Genomic DNA, 8,382 nt, shown 5'->3' on the forward strand with positions numbered 1-8,382 from the left:
TCAAATCGGAATTCTGGATTATTGAACAATTGTTTGATGTTTCAGCGTATTTAAACATGTTTGTATGAATTCCAGGTGCAATTTGAGATATATATTCGCAAGTTTCGTTTATAAATAAGGATAATCGGAACTTTCCGATAGCTTCACCGGTTTTCAACCGGAGTTTGGAAGGAATCGATGGTTCCGGGGTGGTTTTCGTTAGTTATGGTTTGGATAAGAATCGTGGGAGAATTTAGAAACTGTATGGGCTAAAAATGGAAGCAAGGGGCGGCATTTTGACCCCCGTTTAAGGTTCGCCGGAGACCGGCGAAGGCCCGCCGGAATCTGGGGATTTCCCAGAAACCGGTCGGGGTTCTTCCCGACCCGGTTGAATCCTTTTAACCCGATTTCGACCCGGTCTCTTGACACGGGTTCGATATTTCCCCAGCCTGTTTTCTATACTGAAACATGTTTCTGTTTTTATTTTTATTTTCAAAATAAAAATTCATTTTCCTAATTTCTAAAAATCATTTATTTTATATTTAAAAATCATTTACTTATTATTTTTTTAAATTCTAAAATTATTTTCTGAATTATTTTAAATTCCTAAAATTATTTTCTTTAATTATTTTCAAAAATAAAATTTGATTTAATTATTTATAATTTATTTTAGTTAATTATTTATGAATTTAATTAATTGATTAAAAATCAATTAATCAATTAATTTTATTTATAAATAGTTAAATAAATGTAAATTATTTATAATTAATTCAAATAATTTCTGAAAATTATTTTAAAGTTTAAAAATTATATTTTGGTATTTAAAAATCAATTAATATTATTATTAATTGATTTATTTCCATTCATTTCTTATTTTATTTGTAATAAATAAATCGTTCGTCCGTTTAATACGAAACGAACGCGTATAGACTCAGAAAAATATTGTGCTTTCAATAAAAATACTTTTAAGTCCTAATTTCTTTTGTACTGCATTGACATTTGATTTGTATATCAGTTTGAGTCGGTATATGATCGGTAAATATTATTATTGACCTGATTTTCATTCTGAACACTCTGAGACGTATCTATTAATTGTCTGATTTATGTGTTACATGAAATATGTGATTACGTGTTATACGAATACCATGATTATGTGATATGTGATATGCATGTTATCTGTTTACAGTTTTAAAATGCCATGCTTAGTTATAAACAATTGGGTAGATGTCAAGACGTATAGTTACGTCGATTGAGTTTGGTTCCGTCAATTAAGATAGTCCTTTTGTTTATAGAATAAAGTAGCAAGGAGTGCGATCAAGTGTTGGACGGAGATAGTAGCCAGCAGCTATAGGCAGAGTCATAGAAAGAGATTATCGAGCATACCAGGCAAGTACCCTAACTTCACTTATTGTTCAAGTGACGTTTATTTCGAATTATATTATGCAATTATTTATGTCATCGCTTATTATTCAAGTGATATTGACTCTAAATTTATTCTTTCAATTTCTCTACTATTTTAAGTTCAGAATAGTTAAATATTTTTACATTTCGCTCCAACTTACTCTATATAGTGAAGCTTTGAATTGAGATTAGCGAATAACTAATTATTCTAGTTATTTCACCATTGGTTGTTGAGATAACTCCAGACCATGAGAAATGGGGAGTTATGTGATTAAGGATGTCATTTGATTCGACTCCTTTGACGGAAAATTATTTTTATGGGTTGGATGGTTGCGTAAGAGGCCGTAGCGGCGGTCCAGCGTGAGCTATGTGTTATAGAGGATATAATACCTTGCTAGGCTGATATGTGCCTTGGATACCTTTTGTTTAGTTGGATATGCTTCGGCATACCGGTGTTGCTCCGCGGCTGATCACCGGCGGCAACACACCGTCGTTCGAGGATTCCAATCCCAAAACAAAATATATTGCAAATGATGTTTATTAACAAATATATATCAGTTTTGATATTGTCCAGGTATTGTGGTTGGTTTTGTTCATCAGATATATTATTGTTGTTGTTTCAAATCATAAGCTAATTACTGCTTGCTGAGCATTTCTTTCGCTCATACTTGTTTCATATCCTAATTCTTTCAGCTAGGCCAGGGCAAGCTTGAGTTCCAAGTTTGACTAGAAGTTGTGTGCTTGTAGATAGTTTGGTGTGTTTCCAGGAAGACAGTTTGGGACGCTTAACTAGTCTAGAGATTTGTAATAAAATTTGAATAAATTGTAAAACTAATTAGACTTATGGTTTGTTATAACACTTGGGTTTGTTTTAGTGCCTGTTTCATACTATAACCTGTGATCGATCCATTGCATGCAAGGGGTCATATTTATTATATTATTCCGCTGTGATTATTTTATTATAGTATATTGGCTATTGACCCCCAAATCTAGACCCCGGGTTTGGAGGGCATCATAGGTTGATATCAGAGCTATAGGTTATGGTCACTGAAACAGGCTTTGGATTGTCATAGATGAATCATAGGAAGATCACATAAGATAGGCGCGTGTAGTTTAGCTCTTATAGGGTTAATTTTAGGTAATTGGGCTGGGTTATAGTAAGTTGTTTAGGTTTCCTATTTTGCATTTAGCCTTAGGCCTTTGTGTTATAGCCCTGCTATTGTGTTGGTTTTGAGAATGGTAAGAAGTGTTGGAAAAGAGTTTGGGAGATTGTGTTGCAACCCTATCTATTGTTTGTGGGTTTATTTGAGATTTCGAGCAAGGATTTAAAAGGTTTGGATAATTCTGAGTAAATTTTCTTTGTGTTGTTATACTCAAGATAATAAGCAGGATTATGTGATAATCATGTCGCTTGTGTTAATATGGTAGCAAGTTTATGATATTTTGAGAAAAGATAATGTTTGAGAATTTTGATATGCTAAGGAATTGCTACATATTTGACACAATGCTTGACAGATTATTATATATGTTGCTTGTTTCTTATCAGAATAATGGTACCAAATAGAAGGAATAATTCAGGAGAGGATCGTACCGAGGGTCGGACAGATCCAGCGATTGTTCAGATGTTGGGACTGATACAGCAATAGATGTTACATCTTACGCAGCAGCAACAACAGCAGCAACAGCAACAACAGCAGCAAGCAGCAACACAACCTGCAGTGACTTTTAAGCAGTTTCAAGCTATGAAGCGACCTGAGTTCAAGGGAAGTGTTGATCCCGTGGAAGCCAATGCATGGCTCAAGGAAATGGAAAAGGCTTTTGAATTAGTTGAAGCAGGAACTGAATAGAAAACCAAGTTTGCAAGCTACTTTCTGAAGGGCGAGGCGAACTATTGGTGGGAATCCACGCGAGCATTGGAAGGAGGTGAGTTTATAACTTGGGAAAGGTTTACCGAGCTGTTTCTGGAAAAGTATTTCCCAAGGTATATGAAGAATCAAATGGAGATTAAGTTCTTGAACCTGACCCGGTGTAATCTTACTGTCGCTGAGTATGAGGCTAAGTTTACTGAGTTAGCAAGGTTTGTACCAGACCAGGTTGACACAGATGAAAAGAAAGCAAGAAGGTTTGAACAGGGTTTGAAGTTTTGGATTCAGAACAGAGTGGCCATGTTTGAGTTGACTTCATATGTGGCAGTGGTTCAGAAAGTAATGGTGATCGAAAGTAAAAGTGACATGTATCAGAAAGGGAAGGATGGGAAGAAAAGGAAAATAGAAACCTCAGGAGGAGGCCAGCAACAAGGTAACTTCCAGGGCCATTTTAATAAAAGGAAAGAGTTTTAGGATAATAAGAGTGTGGGATTTAAGACACCACAGCCAGGAAATGGAATCGTTTTCAGAATTCAAATCAGCAGAGGCTCAACCGTCCACCAGTACCAGAATGCAAAGTTTGTGGTAGAAGGCATTTTGGGATTCGTAAGGCTAATGTGTCGTGTTATAAGTGCAATCAGAAGGGACACTATGCTAATGAGTGTCGAAGCCAGACTACAGCTCAGAAATCAGGAACAATGTGCTTTAAATGCGGGTAGATGGGACATATTGCCAGGGATTGCCATATAACTGAACCAGCAGCTAATGTGGCAAGGATTGAAGGACCACCAGCAAAGGACCAGCCAAAGGCCAGGACATTTTAATGACTATGAAGGATGCTATTCAGAGTTTAGACGTGGTTGCAGGTACGCTTCTAGTCAACTCCGTAGATACTAAAGTTTTATTTGATTCTGGAGCTACAAGATCATTTATTTCTCAAAGTTTTGTCGATAAGCTGCATTGCGAAGTTAAATTGTTTAAACAAGCATTAATGATAGAGTTAGCTAATAAGAATCAAGTTTCCGTCGACCGAGTGTGCCCGAGGTGTGATATTGAGATAGGAGGACATCATTTATATGCCAACTTGATACCTTTTAAGTTGGGAGAATTTGATGTTATTTTAGGAATGGACTGGTTGTCAGAAAATAACGCTCAGATTGATTGTAAGAATAGGAAGGTAAGACTTCAGACATTGGGTAGTAAGAATAAGGTGATATTTCGAGGAAATAAGCAAGAGAGGAAGTTCTTAACGATAGCTCAAGTGAAGAAGTTATTGCGTCAGAATTGCGAGGCGTATTTGGCCCATGTGATAGACACTAACAAAGAAGTTCCAGCACTAGAAGCGATTCCAGTTGTCAATGAATTTACAGATGTCTTTCCAGATGATCTACCAGGATTACCTCCTGATAGAGAAATTGAGTTTGCGATCGATTTAGCACCCGGAACAGAACCAGTTTCCAAAGCTCCGTACCGGATGGCACCAGTAGAAATGAAGGAATTGGCAACTCAGTTGCAAGATCTTTTGGAGAAAGGAGTTATAAGACCTAGTGTATCCTCATGGGGCGCACCAGTACTGTTTGTCAAGAAGAAGGACGGAAGTATGCGACTGTGTATTGACTATCGGGAACTGAATAAGCTGACTATTAAGAATAAGTACCCGTTACCAAGGATCGATGATTTATTTTCCAATTGAGAGGCGCTGTATGGTTTTCTAAAGTTGATTTAAGATCCGGATATCATCAACTGAAGATCAAGCCTGAAGACATTCCGAAGACCGCATTCAGAACCAGATATGGGCATTATGAGTTTCTAGTGATGGCATTTGGATTAACCAAAGCACCAGCAGCTTTTATAGATCTGATGAATCGAGTATTCAAGAAATATTTGGATAAATTCGTGATCGTGTTCATAGACAACATCTTGATCTATTCTAAAACAGAAGAAGAGCATGCAGAGCATTTGAGGATAGTTCTGGAGATACTGCGACAGGAGAAATTGTACGCAAAGTTTTCCAAGTGTGAATTTTGGTTAAAAGAAGTACGATTTCTTGGGCACGTGATTAGCAATAAAGGAGTGGAAGTGGATCCAGCAAAGATTGAAGCCATAATCAATTGGGAGAGGCCAAAAACACCAACAGAAGTACAAAGTTTCATGGGATTAGCAGGTTACTATAGAAGATTCGTGCAAGATTTTGCAAAAATAGCTACGCCATTGACAAAGCTCACCAGGAAGAACCAGAAATTTGAATGGGACGAGAAGTGCGAGGAGAGTTTCCAAGAATTAAAGAATAGATTAGTATCTTCTCCAGTGCTAGTCTTGCGAGATGAACAAGGAAATTTTGTGATCTACAGTGACGCGTCATACAAAGGATTGGGATGTGTTTTGATGCAGCATGACAAGGTGATAGCCTACGCTTCAAGACAACTGAAACCATATGAAGAAAAGTATCCGACGCATGATCTTAAGTTGGCAGCTATAGTGTTTGCATTGAAGATTTGGAGGCATTATCTTTACGGGAAAAAGTGCGAGATCTACACGGACCACAAGAGTTTAAAGTATATCTTCACCCAGAAGGAATTGAACATGAGGCAGAGAAGATGGCTAGAACTAATCAAGGACTACGACTGTACTATCAACTATCATCCAGGAAAAGAAAATATGGTGGCCGACGCGCTAAGCAGAAAAGAATGGTTGAACATGATAATTTCATCCGAGGAATTGATCAAGGAATTTGAGAAACTTAAAATAGAGGTCAGTATCCCAAGTATGTCTACAGATGTGTTGTGTGCAATGTCTTTTCAACCAGAACTATTTGAGAAGATAAGAAGATGTTAGGAAGAAGTTATGAGCCATGAACGAGGCAGTGTGACAGGAGAAGAGATAGGGAGTCAAAAGGATGATAAAGGAATATTAAGATTTTCTTCCAGAATATGTACCCAACGTAGTCGAGCTAAAAGATGAAATTCTTCGAGACGCTCGCAACTCTAGATACTCAATTCATCCCGGGAGTACGAAGATGTACAGAGACTTAAGAGAAAACTTTTGGTGGCCAAGCATGAAGAAGGAAATTGCAGAATGGTTAAGTAAGTGTTACACTTGCCAGAGAGTCAAAGTGGAACATCAAAGGCCCAGTGGACTGATACAACCATTGGACATTCCAGAATGGAAGTGGGAACATATCGCGATGGATTTTGTGGTTGGATTACCGAGGACCAGGGCAAATCATGATGCTATTTGGGTTATTATCGACAGATTGACGAAGTCAGCACATTTTCTTCCTATCAACGAGAGATTTTCAATGGATAAATTGGTACGGTTATATCTTAAGAAAATTGTTACCCAATATGGAGTTCCAGTATCCATAGTTTCAGACAGAGATCCTCGATTTAATTTAAGATTTTTGAGAAGTTTTCAAGATTGTCTCGGAACGAAGCTGAACATGAGTACCGCGTATCATTCGCAGACAGATGGTCAAAGTGAAAGGACGATTCGTCCGTTTAATACGAAATGAACGCGTATAGACTCAGAAAAAAAATTGTAATTTCAATAAAAATACTTTTATATTATGACCGGCATTTTCGTGTAATATTATTTGTGGATTTGGTATAATATTAAAGCCGAATAAAAATATGTTCAATGATTGTACGATTGTGTAAGCGAGAATTTCTGCATTATAAAATTTTTGTGTGTAGTACATGATTTTTCAAAGCAAAATTTTATTTATTTCCTTTATTTTTGATTTATAAGGAATATTTTAAGCCTTGGAGAAGTTTTCTTTTAAAAGATATTTTGTTCACAAATTTTGAAAGTGATTTTATAAAATCTCTAAAAATCCAAGTTATTTTATGGTATAAATTTTATAATTTTTGAAATTTAATTTTATTATATAAAAATAAATCTTTGAAAATTAGTTGCTTAATAATTATCAAATTACATGGTTACCCTTGCATGCAAATTCTCTTCTATTCAACCAAGGGGCAAGGAAGGCATTTCCAACCCCACTCACTTTCATTCTACTAGCCACATTACCATTTTGTCCTTGCATGCAAATCTACCTAACTATGTTGGAAGGTTATTCTTGTAATTTCTCTCATCCACTCACTTGTGGGCAAATAAAAACCAAACAAACATGATGATCACTCCACCATTTCCACACTCCTCCTCCCCCTCCCACCCCTCCTCTCGGCCCTCCCCCTCTCCTCTCGGCTTTTTGGCCGAAACCCTACTCCCTCCCCTTTTCTTCATTCTTCATTCAAGCTCCCACCTCCCATTCAAGTAAATATTACTTTCTATATCATGATCATGTATAATTCCAAGAGTTTTAAGTGAAAAGTTTAAGTTTTGAGTTTGCATGTCAAAGTTTTAGTTGGAACTCAAAGTACAATCTTGATTCTTATGGATTTAAGGTTGTTTTTGAGAGAACTACAAGGAATGATGAAATGCCAAGTTATGAGAAAGAGATTCTTGATGTTAAATGGTCATTTCCCTTCCACTTCATTCGGCCATGACCTTGAGGGAGCCGAATGAATGGTTCTTGAGATTATTCTTGTTGCCTTGTTCTATTTTTATGTGTTTTTGGTAGTGATAACATAAATTTTGTATCAAAAACTTGATAAACCCTTTGCATGCTAAGTGATCATCTAGTTATAGCTTATGCTAGGCTTGCATGTCGATTTTATGGTAAAATATATTTGGAAAGTATGTTGTTTTGGTTTATATGACTCGAAGTCAAGCATGCATGTAGATTTCTCTTGGAACTTTGGAAGTTTTTGATCATTTGGAATGATTTTGTTAGTAAGCTTTAATTTCAGTAGGGATAAGATATTAATCTTGATTAGTGCTCCTTGATATGTGGTAATAATTCGTATATATTTTATAAAAAATATACAACTTGTTATTTTCAAAAAACTTGATGACTTATAAATTGGGTAATGTGATTTCCTTTATTTTGCTATGTTGCACCTTAGGTAAGGATGATCTCCACCAAGATTATTTTGAGTGTAAGGGAGTTAGTTCAGTAGAACACCTTAGTTAAGGTTTGGTTTGGGTTTTTGGTTGTTGTTGGTTGAGTTTGTTAAGTAAAAACCTTGTAGAAAGGAGAGTATTAGTTTCTGCAGAAAATCAGTTTAGTACCCTG

This window comes from Apium graveolens, chromosome 3, assembly GCF_009905375.1.
Source record: "Apium graveolens cultivar Ventura chromosome 3, ASM990537v1, whole genome shotgun sequence".
Classification (NCBI taxonomy): Eukaryota; Viridiplantae; Streptophyta; class Magnoliopsida; order Apiales; family Apiaceae; genus Apium; species Apium graveolens.